Here is an 11,921-nt window from a genome sequence, read left to right as displayed (position 1 = left end):
GGGGATGAAGCGTGATGTATTGAGGACACAGAGCCAAACAGGACACGTGGAGGACAGCACAGAAGGTCCACGCAGAACAGAGGGGAACAGCGGGCTCAAACTGGAAGACACTGCTGCAGCGCCCAGCCATTCTTCGTGGGAGCCAGGAGCTCCCAGACCCTGAGCCTTGAGTAGGACAGAATCCATACCGCGAGGAGTGGGGCTGATACTCAGTAGCCTTGCAGAGCTGAACACCCCACCCCCATCTTGGCCTTCAGGCCCCTCGCACACACCACGGCGGCAAGGTTGTAAAAGTTAGGCCCATGGAAAGAGGAAAGTACTCCTTGTACATACGTGTGGCAAATTAACACAAAGATTTTGGTCCACTAAAGCATGGGATTGACACTTCACAGTTCAGGAAGGAATCGGGCAAGGTGGCACATGCTTTTAATCACAGCATTCAGGAGGCCGAGGTGGGGTGATCCCTGTGAGTTCGAGGCCAACCTGAGACTAGAGAGTGAATTCCAGGTCAGGCTGAGCTAGAGAGAGACCTTACCTAAAAAAAAAAAAAAAAAATCAAAATAAAGATGTAGGTGCAGTGCTGGTTGTGGTGGCACAGGCCTTCAATCCCAGCACTTGGGAGGCTGAGGTACAAGGATAGCTATGAGTTTAAGACCATCCTGGGCTGGAGGGAGACCCTACCTGATGTGAGGGGTGGGTGGTGGGAGGAAAATAAAGGTGCCAAAGAAAACTTTCAAACTCTGGAAGAGAACTTGCAGAAATAGTCTTGGGAAGAGAAGGCTTTATGAGCCATACTTAAAACTGGGTGGCCTCTAACAGCAATCCTCCTACCTCTGCCTCCTAATCCCAGCGCTTGGGAGGCAGAAGTCAGAGAATCGCCAGGACTTCAAGGCCATCTTGAGACCACATAGTGAATTTCAGGTAAGCCTGAGCTAGAGTGATACCCTACCTCAAAAAAAAAAAAAAAAAAAAAAGAAAGGCTGGAGAAAAGCTGAAGTAGTGGTACACACCTTTAATCCCAGCATTTGGGAGGCAGAGGTAGGAGGATCTCTGTGAGTTCAAGGCCACGCTGAGACTACATAATGAGTTCCAGGTCAGCCTGGGCTACAATGAGAATCTACCTCGAAAAAAAAAAAAAAATGAATCCAAGAGTGGAGAGATGGCTCAGGGGTTAAAGGGGTTTGTTTGGCTTCAGTTTCCTATTACCCACAGGAAGCCAAATGCACTAAGTGGTTTATGCATCTGGAATTCACTTGTAGTGGCACAGGTCCTGGCATGCCCACACGTGTATTATTTCTACCTCTATCATAATCTCTTCCTCTTCCACCCACCTTCTTGTAATTTTTTTTGTTGTTTTGAGGTAGGGTCTCACTCTAGCTCAGGCTGATCTGGAATTCACTCTGTAGTCTCAGGGTAGCCTTGAATTCATGATGATCCTCCTCCTTTTGCCTCCCAAGTGCTGGGATTAAATGTGTGGGCTGCCATTCCAGGCTCCCAGTTTTTAAGTTTTATTTGCAAGAGCTCAGATACTTGGACTACTTTTTGTAGTCAGACTTTACATGGTTGGCTGAAGAATTGAACCCTGAATACCAGCTTTGCAAGCAAGAGTCTTTAAGACTGAGTCATTTTCCCAGCCTCAGGTGTTACTCTAAAAATTGCCCTTTGGAGCTGGGCATGGCAGCAGTGGCAAATGCCTGTAACTATAGCACTTAGGAAGTGGAGGCAAAGATCAGCCATTTAGCTATTCAACTTAACTATTTAAGTTCATGGCCAGTCTGGGCTGTAGTGAGGTTCTGTCACAAACAAAAAGATTGTCTCTTTGGGGAATGAATTGCAAACATCTTCCTCCTGATTGCATGCCTTTAATCCTAGCATTTGGGAGGCAGAGGTAGGAGGATTGCTGTGAGTTCAAGGCCACCCTGAGACTCCATAGTGAATTCCAGGTCAGCCTGGGCTAGAGTAAGACCCTCCCTGGGGGGCAGGGGGAGGTGGAGTAATCGAATTTAGAAAGCCATGAAGGTAAAAGTGCTGTAAATCAGCTGAGTATGAATGGCTCATCCCTTTAATCCCAGAGCTCAGAAGGCAAAGGTAGAAGGATTGCTGTGAGTTTTAGGCCAGCCTGTGCTAATGTGAGACCCTTCCTTGGTGGGGGGGGGGGGTGGAAAGCTTCACTGCTCAGGTGAGTTGGGGCTACAGTGAATAGGATGCCATAGAAAATCCTATGAGCTCTGTGTTCACATAAGTTTAAGACTGCATGTTCCTGCTATGACTCAGGTAGCTGCATCCAGACAGTCACTAGGTGAGGAGGGTGAAATCCTGGGGTATTCATAATAGTGCTGTGATAGTGTGTGTGCAGGAGAAACAGGAAGTACTATGCAGATTGGGAATGGCCTACCATATACAGCAGCTTTAAGAATTTTTAAAGAACAGGGCTGGAGAGATGGCTTAGCGGTTAAGGCATTTGCCTGCAAAGCCAAAGGATCCTGGTTCGATTCTCCAGGACCCATGTAAGCCAAATATACAAGGTGGCACATGTGTCTGGAGGCCCTGGCGTGCCTATTCTCTCTCACACACACACAGATATATAAATAAAATATTTAAATAAAATAATTTTTTTAAAGAATAGTCAAAACACTGTTCAGAAAGGTACTGCTTTGGGCCTCAGAGATGACTCAGCAGTTAAAGACATGTGCTTGTAAAGCCTGATGGCCTGGGTTCTATTCCCTAGTACCCACATAAAGCCAACTGCACAAAGTGGGTCATACATGGAGTTCTGTTTGCCATGGCAAGAGTCCCTGACTTGCCCATATTCTCCTTCCCCATCTCCCTTCTCAATCTCTAATAAAAGCTAAAAATTCACTTTTGAGTATCAAATGAATGGAATGTCTCTGAGAAGACAGCAGCTGGACCCAGCAGGGAGGGAAACTGGGTGTCTGTGGTCTGGAAGGTGCAAACTACTTGAGAGTGGAATGGGGCTGAGCATGCAAGTAGCAGGCCACAGAAGACCAGAGAAAGGCAGGTGGTGGGCTGGAGAGATGGCTTAGCGGTTAAGCGCTTGCCTGTGAAGCCTAGGGACCCCAGTTCAAGGTTCAATTCCCCAGGACCCACTTTAGCCAGATGCACAAGGGGTTGCACGTGTCTGAAGTTTGTTTGCAGTGGCTGGAGGCCCTGGAATGCCCATTCTCTCTCTATCTATCTGCCTCTTTCTTTCTCTGTTGCTCTCAACTAAATAAAGTAAAAATGAACAAAAATTAAAAAAAAAAAAAGGCAGGTAGCTAGGTGGCTTTGGGAAAGCAGCACTGGATGCAAAGTCAAATGACCCTTTGTTGCTTCAGCCTGTGAGGAGCTGAGCCTTACCTCAACTGTAGGCAGCTTCCAGGCAGCACTCAATTTAAAGGGACAGAGGTTGGATTTGGAATTTTTGCTATATTTTTTTTTAAGATAAAGAGACAGAGAGGGCTGGAGAGATGGCTTAGCGGTTAAGCGCTTGCCTGTGAAGCCTAAGGACCCCGGTTCGAGGCTCAGTTCCCCAGGTCCCACGTTAGCCAGATGCACAAGGGGGCGCATGCATCTGGAGTTCGTTTGCAGAGGCTGGAAGCCCTGGCGCGCCCATTCTCTCTCCCTCTCTCTGTCTTTCTCTCTGTGTCTGTTGCTCTCAAATAAATAAATAAATAATTTTTAAAAAAAGAGACAGAGATAGAATGGGCACCCCAGGGCCTCCTGCCACTACAAAAGAACTCCAAATGCATGTACTACTTTTTGCATCTGGTTTTACATGGCATTGGAGAATTCAAACCCAGATCATCAGGCTTTTTTCTTTTTTTTTTTTTTTTTTTTTTGGAGTTAAGGTCTCATTCAAACTCAGGCTGACCTGGAATTCACTATGTAGTCTCAGGGTGGCCTGGAACTCATGGTGATCCTCCTACCTCTGCCTCCTGAGTGCTGGGATTAATGGTGTGTGCCATTACGCCTGGCAGGACCATTCGGTTTTGCAAGCAAACACCTTCAACCACTGAGCCATCCTTCCAGCCCTGAGTTGTGATTTTAGTACACTCTTCTGCATCCAGTGAAGTGACCAGAGTCATTCAAAATGGCAAGTGAGGTCAGTACTGGGACTGATCTGTTGGCTGTCCCAGGGAAGGCTCAGAACTCCCCTTAGCCTGCCCCATCAGTGTGTCACCTTGGTGGACAGTTCCTGTGTCTCACAGTCCTCACCAGGTGGAAAGGGGGCAGCAGAACTCCCTCCAGCACTCATGTGAAGGTGACCAAATCTGTAGATGGATACTCAATCCTGGGCTGGAATTCAGGGGTCTCTGCTAAGTAACAGAGCTGAGCAATAGGAGGAAACTTACCAGGAAAATACACACCATCCACTGTGAGAGTCCTGGTGATTAGGGAACCATAGAAGGCACCTTGTCATGCAGCCCTCTCTGGCAACAGTTTGCAAGAATGTGTCCTACTTTGTAACCAGAGTTTTTGGGCAAAAGCCCTGCTCCAGCAGCCCCAACTGGCTTGGCCACCCATCCCTGTATACCAGTTAAAGATACAAGTGATGATGAAAAGCAAAGATTTAATCAATGTGCATTGAAGACTAGGTGAAAGGGTCCAGTTACCCCAAGCTCATTTTCAGGGTACTGATATGAGCTTTAGGAATAAAAGAAGATTTCAGGCAGGAGACAAGAGGTATGCAAAATAAAGCCATCCTGATCAAGGTGTGGGCCCTGCCTATCATTGTCCTGCAATGTGGTCTGATAAATTGCTAATCTATAAACCACCATCTAATATGTTAATTACTGCTGTCTTCATATAGGGGAACCATTCTGGTTTCTACAGAATGATCAGCCCATAGGGCTAAAGAGATGGCTCAGCAGTTAAAGTGCTTGTCTACAAAATGATCTGTTCAGAGTACAGCCTTTACATCAAAGATAATTACCCAAACAAGCTTGATGGTGCATGTCTTTAATCCTAGCATTTGAGAGGCAGAGGTAGGAAGATCGCTGTGACTTTGAGGCCAGCCTGGACTACAGAGTGAGTTCCAGGTCAGCCTGGACTAAGAGTGAAACCATACCTCAAAAAGAATTATTATTATTATCCTTATCTTGGGATAGAACACTGCCCCCCATTTATAGCAGATGACCATGAACAAAGGTAAATTCTTTTAAACATGCACAGCCTGGGAGAGGGTGCAGAGAATCCTCACAGGATCTTACTTGTCTTACAGTCCTTTCTATTTCTGGAATCCAAAGTGCAAGAAGGTTTGGAACTGTTAAAATTAGAATGCCCCCCCTTTTTTTTGAGGTAGGGTCTCACTCTAGCCCAGGCTGACCTGGAATTCACTATGAAGTCTCAGGGTGGCCTGGACATCACAGTGATCCTCCTACCTCTGCCTCCTAAATGCTGGGATTAAAGGCTTGTGCCACCACACCTGGCTTTTTTTTTTTTTTTAAATTGATATTTCGAGGTAGGGTATTACTCTAGCCCAGACCTGGAATTCACTATATAGCCTCAGGCTGGCCTCAAATTCATAGCAATCTTCATATCTCTGCCTCCAGCTTGCTGGGATTAATGGTGTGCACCACCACTCCCGGCTCTATTTTTGAACTCTGATCACATTTTACAATGTGCTTCTAGTTCTCAGAAGTGACCCAAATCACCTATCTCAATTGCAAAACAATGTGTGGGGGCGTGAAAGATGGCACAGTGGTTAAGGTGCTTGCCTGCAATGCCTAACGACCTGAGTTTGATTCCCCAGTGCCCACATAAAGCCAGGTGCACAGTGGCACATGCATCTGGAGTTGGTTTGCCATAGAGACCTTGTCCCACCCATTCTCTTCCCTGTTACCCCTCTATGTTTCTTTTATATCTCTCTGCTTGCAAACAAATAAACAAATAAAGATAAACATAGTTTTCTTAAAAAAAAAAAAAGCCAGATGTAGTAGCACATATCTTTAATCCCAGCACTCAGGAGGTGGAGGCAGGATCACTGTGAGTTCAAGGCCACCCTGAGACTAAATAGTGAATTCCAGGTCAGCCTGGGCTAGAGCAAAACACTTCCTGGAAAAAGAAAAAAAAAAAAAGTTTGATAAAATGGCCCAAATAACCTATTATTTTCCTGAGATGGCCCAGATGACCTATCTAATTGCTATTTCACTCAAGTGGATCAAAACTCAAAGTGGAATGCCCTGCAATGAGAGAATTCCAAGGCTGCCTGGTCAGAAAAAGAAACCGTTTTCCACCCGCCTGGCCAGAGCCCTTCTTAGGCTTTCCCACATAAAGCCTGTCTTGGCTATCAAGCAGAGTTTTTCTTCTTGTTTCATTTTCTGCTTGTTCCCAGCTTTTTCCTAAGAAAGACAAAGATGCTTTGTGCCTTCAGCCTTGAAAAGGGAATGAGATAGGTAGGCAGGCATTCCTTAGTGGTTATCACTCCTACCCAATCAAGCAGGAATCTGACCCCAAAGTAAAGGAGACACAAAATGCAGGCAAAAGTGCCTGGTTTTCATCCTTTTAGTTACCCTGTGGACCCAAGTGAGGAGTCAAAGCTCTTTAGCAAAAGCAGCTTCTAAGTGCCAGTTACACCTTCAACCCTTTGAAAAGTAATGTTGCAACATTAAAATTGTAATAGAACACTCAAGGAGCTATGGATAGATATACGAGTGTTTACTGCAAAACCTTAGTAGTGAAAGAACTTAAATCCTTCCTAGGATTTAAAATACCATATGAGGGCTGGAAAGATGGCTTAGCATTTTAGGTGCTTGCCTGTAGAGTTAATGACCCAGGTTTAATACTCTAGTACCAATATAAAGCCAGATGCACAAAGTGGTACATGCACCTGCAGTTTGCAGTGGCTAGAGGCCCTGATGCAACCATTCTCTCTGTCTCCTTTATCTCTCTGCTTGCAAATAAATAAATAAAAATTATTTTAAAAAATTAGCTGGGGGCTGGAGAGATGGCTTAGCAGTTAAACGCTTGCCTGTGAAGCCTAAGGACCCCAGTTCGAGGCTCAATTCCCTAGGACCCATGTTAGCCAGATGCACAAGGGGGTGCATGCATCTGGAGTTCGTTTGCAGTGGCTGGAGGCCCTGGCACGCCCATTCTCTCTCTGTCTCTATCTGCCTCTTTCTCTCTGTCACTCTCAAATAAATAAATAAAAATAAATAAATAAATAAATAAATATAAATAAAAATAAATAAAAATGGTAGTGCATGCCTTTAATCCTAGCACTTGGGAAGCAGAAAGGCAGAGAATTGCTAGGAGTTCAAGGCCACCCTGAGACTACATAGTTAATTCCAGGTCGGTCTGAGCTAGAGTGAGACCTTACCTCAGAAAACAAAACAAAACAAAATAATAAGTAAATAAAGAAATAATAAAATACTATATGAGGGCTGGAGAGATGGCTCAGTGGTTAAGGTACTTGCCTACTGTGGTGGTTTGATTCAGGTGTCCCCCATAAACTTAGGTGTTCTGAATGCTAGGTTCCCAGCTGATGGATATTTGGGAATTAATGCCTCCTGGAGGGAGTGTATTGTTGGGGGCGGGCTTATGGGTTTTATAGCCAGTTTCCCCTTGCCAGTGTTTGGCACACCCTCCTGTTGCTGTGGTCCACCTTCTGTTGGCCAGGGGGTGATGTCCACCCTCTGCTCATGCCATCGTTTTCCCCTGCCATCATGGAGCTTCCCCTTGAGCCTGTAAGCCAAAATAAATCTCTTTTTCCCAGAAGCTGTTCTTTGTTGGATGATTTCTACCAGCAATGCGAACCGGACTGCAACACCTACAAAACCCAAGGATCCAGGTTCGACTCCCCAGTACCCATGTAAAGCCAAATAGACAAGATGGCACATGTGTCTGGAGTTTGCAGTGGCTAGAGGCCTTGGCATGCCCATTCTCTCTCTCTCTCTCTCTCTCTCTCTCTCTCTCTCTCTCACACTCTCTCTCAAATAAATAAATAAATAAGATATTTAAAATACTGCCGGGCATGGTGGCACACACCTTTAGTCCTAGCACTTAGCTGGCATAGTAGGAGGATTGCCTAGAGTTCAAGGCCACCCTGAGACTACATAGTGAATTCCAGGTCAGCCTGAGGTAGAGTGAGACCCTACCTTGAAAAAAAAAGGAAAGGAGAGAAAAGAAAAAGAAAGAAAGAAAGAAATGAAAAGAAGAGGGACTAGAGAGATTTCTCAATTATTAAGATACATGTCTGCAAAGCCCAGAAACCCAAGTTCAATTCCCCATGTAAAGCCAGATGCACAGTGGTGCATGAAAGTGGAGTTTGTTTGTAGGAACTGGAGGCCCTGGCATGCCTGTTCTCCCTCCCTCCCACTCTCTTCGCTATCTCTGTGCTTACAAATAAATAGAAATATTTTTAAAAATAAAATAGGGCTGGAGAGATGGCTTAGTAGTTAAGGCATTTGCCTGAAAAGCCAAAGGACCCTGGTTTGATTCCCCAGAACCCATGTAGGCCAGATGCTCAAGGGGGCGCATGCGTCTGGAGTTCATTTGCAGTGGCTGGAGGCCCTGATGTACCCATTCTCTCTCCCATTCTCTATCTCTCTCTCAGTCTCTTTCTCTAGTATGCACAAATAAATAAATAAAATATATTTTTTTAAAAAAAGAAAAAAACAGGGCTGGAGCCTTTAATTTCAGCACTCGGGAGGCAGAGGCAGAGGAAGGAGGACTGATAGCCGTGAGTTCAAGGCTACCCTGAGACTACATAGTGTTAATTCCAAGAGGTCAGCCTGGGCTAGAGTGAGACCCTACCTTGAAAAATCAAAATACATTATCTGCCTCTCCCTGTCTCTCAAATAAATAAAAAATAATAATAAAGGAGGGCTGGAGAGATGGCTTAGCAGTTAAGGCACTTGCCTGATTCCCCAGTACCCACATAAGCCAGATGCACAAGTGGATACAAGTATCTGGAGTTCGTTTGCAGTGGCAAGAGGCCCTGGCACTACCAATCTCTAACTGCCTCTCTCTCTCCCTCCCTCCCTCCCTCCCCCCCCCGTCAAATAAATAGAATAAAATAAAAGAAAAGAAAGAAAAACCAAAATAAACAAACAGTAAGAAAGAGCATATGCCACCATGCCTGGCTTTGTTGTTTTATTTTTTCCCACCATGCTGAGCTTGCTTTTGTGTTTTTTTCTGAGATAGGGTCTCCTCTAGCTCAGGCTGACCTGGAATTCATTATGTAACCTCAGAGTGGCCTCAAACTCACAGTGATCCTATCCTACCTCTGCCTCCCAAGTGTTGGAATTAAAGGCATGCACCACCAGACCTGGCCTTGTTTTTGTTTTTTTTTAACCCTTCTCAGCCTTTATTTTATTAAATTATTTGATTAAAATTAGATATGAGGCTGGTTGGTGGCACACGCCTTTAATCCCAGCACTTGGGAGGCAGAGGTAGGAGGATCACAGTAAGTTTAAGGCCAGTCTGAGACTACATAGTGAGTTCCCAGTCACCCTGAGCTAGAGCAAGATCCTACCTTGAAAAACAAACAAACAAAAATTAGATATGAACCAAGGGTGTGGGGCTTAAGGACTTTCCTAGACCCCACGCACCCCGCTACAAATCCTCAACTTTTCACCTCATTTGAGGCAGGGTTTCTTCTCTGATCGCATTCTGAGAACTTCTGTCTCTGCCTCCCATCTCAATATAGGTGTCAGCTCAGAATTGCAGATAGGGTGGCAGAAGCCCGTCAGGACGCCAGCATTTTAGTGAGACCTGGGCTGGAGCTTGGGCACTGTCACTCAAGTGCTTTTTTTTTTTTGTAACAGGGTCTTATGTACCCTAGGTTGCCTTGGATGATATGTAGCTAAAAATGACTTTGAACTTTCTGATTATGTAATTTCCACTTTTTTTGTACTGGGACAACAGGCATGCTGCCCTACTGCACTCAACTACTGCAGCTCTTAACAGCATCCATTTCGGGTTGGAGAGATGGTTTAGTGGTTAAGTGCTTGCCTGTGAAGCCTAAGGACCCCGGTTTGAGGCTCGATTCCCCAGGACCCATTTAAGCCAGATGCACAAGGGGGCGCATGCATCTGGAGTTCATTTGCAGTGGCTGGAGGCCCTGACGCACCCATTCTCTCCCTCTCTCTCTCTCTGCTTCTTTCTCTGTCTGTTGCTCACAAATAAATAAATAAATATTTTTTTAAAAAAAAGCATCCATCTCGGGCTGGAGAGGTGGCTTAGCGGTTGAGCGCTTGCCTGTGAAGCCTAAGGACCCCAGTTCAAGGCTGGTTCCCCAGGACCCACGTTAGCCAGAAGCACAAGGGGGCGCACGCATCTGGAGTTCATTTGCAGAGGCCGGAGGCCCTGGTGTGCCCATTCTCTCTTTCTCTCTCTCTCCGCCTCTTTCTCTCTGTCACTCTCAAATAAATAAATAAGAATGAACAAAGAAATTTCTTTTAAAAAAAAGCATCCATCTCTGTGAAGGTCTCTGCAGGTTTTATAGTATCTGCATTGTTCACTTCCCTTTTCCATCAGGGACATTGTAACCATAAAATCAAAATAACAGGAAATTCCAAATTTCACGAGTTCTTGTGGCCCAAACGCAGCTGACATCTAGCAAAGCTTTTGTTGTTTGGTTTTAGCAGTATTTCCTGTGTAGCTCCTGGGTGACTGCTGCATCCAAATCTGTGTGTCATCACTTGGGTTCAGCTGTTTCTTCAAAGAAGAATTGGGCCAATGCTCCTTTGATGTCATTGTGTTGACAGTCATTTTCAGTATGAAGCTCTGACTACTTCTCCTTTTCCTTTAATAACCATTCATTTCGTTTGGATTCTTCATTTAAGGGGTTGATGGCTCATGGTGGGTAGCACATGCTTGCAATCCCAGCACTTGGGAGGCTGAAGAATGAGAAGTAACCTAAATTTGAGGACAGCCTGGGTTATATAGTGAGTTCCAGGACAGCCAGTACTGAAGAGTGAGAATTTGCCTTAATAAACAAACCAGGAAAGCCAGGCATGGTGGCCCATGCCTTTAATCCCAGCACTAGGGAGGCAGAGATAGGAGGATCACTGTGTTCAAGGCCACCTTGGGACTACATAATATACTCCAGTTCAGCCTGAGCTAGAGTGAAACCCTACTTCGGAAAAAAACAAAACAACAACAACAACAACAACCCCCCCCCAAAAGAAACAAACAAACAAACAAAAAAAAAAAACCAGGAGCTGGGCATAGTTGCGCATGCTGCCTTTAATCCCAGCACTCCAGAGGCAGAGGTAGGAGGATCATCATGATTTCAAGGCCACCCTAAGACTACATAGTGAATTCCAGGTCAGCCTGGTCTACACTGAGACCCTACCTGGAAAAGCCAAAAACAAACAAACAAGCAAACAAAATACCCAGGGGACTGGAGAGATGTCTCAGCAGTTAAGGTACTTGCCTGAGAAGCTTAAGGACCCATGTCAACTACCCAGATCCCACATAAACTGGACACAAAAGGTGATGGATCCACACAGGTGGCACATGTGCACAAAGTGATGCACACGACTGGAGTTCATTTGCAGTGGCTGGAGGCCCTGGTGCATTAATTCTCTCTCTCTCAAAAAGAAAATAAACAAAACAAAACAAGCCAGGTATTGTGGCTCATGCCTTTAACCTCAGCACTCAGGAGGCAGAGGTAGGAGGATCACTGAGAGTTCGAGGCCACCCTGAGACTACATAGTGAATTCCAGGTCAGCCTGAGCTAGAGTGAGACTTGCCCTCAAAAAAACAAAAAAAAAAAAGAGCCGGGTGTGGTGGCGCACGCCTTTAATCCCAGCACTTGGGAGGCAGAGGTAGGAGGATCGCCGTGAGTTCAAGGCCACCCTGAGTCTACAGAGTTAATTCCAGGTCAGCCTGGACCAGAGTGAGACCCTACCTCAAGAAAAAAAAAAAAAGGGGGGGGGGAGGGTATTACCATGGGATATTTTTTATAGTCATGG

This window comes from Jaculus jaculus, chromosome 11, assembly GCF_020740685.1.
Source record: "Jaculus jaculus isolate mJacJac1 chromosome 11, mJacJac1.mat.Y.cur, whole genome shotgun sequence".
Lineage (NCBI taxonomy): Eukaryota > Metazoa > Chordata > Mammalia > Rodentia > Dipodidae > Jaculus > Jaculus jaculus.
The sequence above is the reverse complement of the archived record's forward strand: the minus strand, read 5'-3'. Positions refer to the sequence as shown.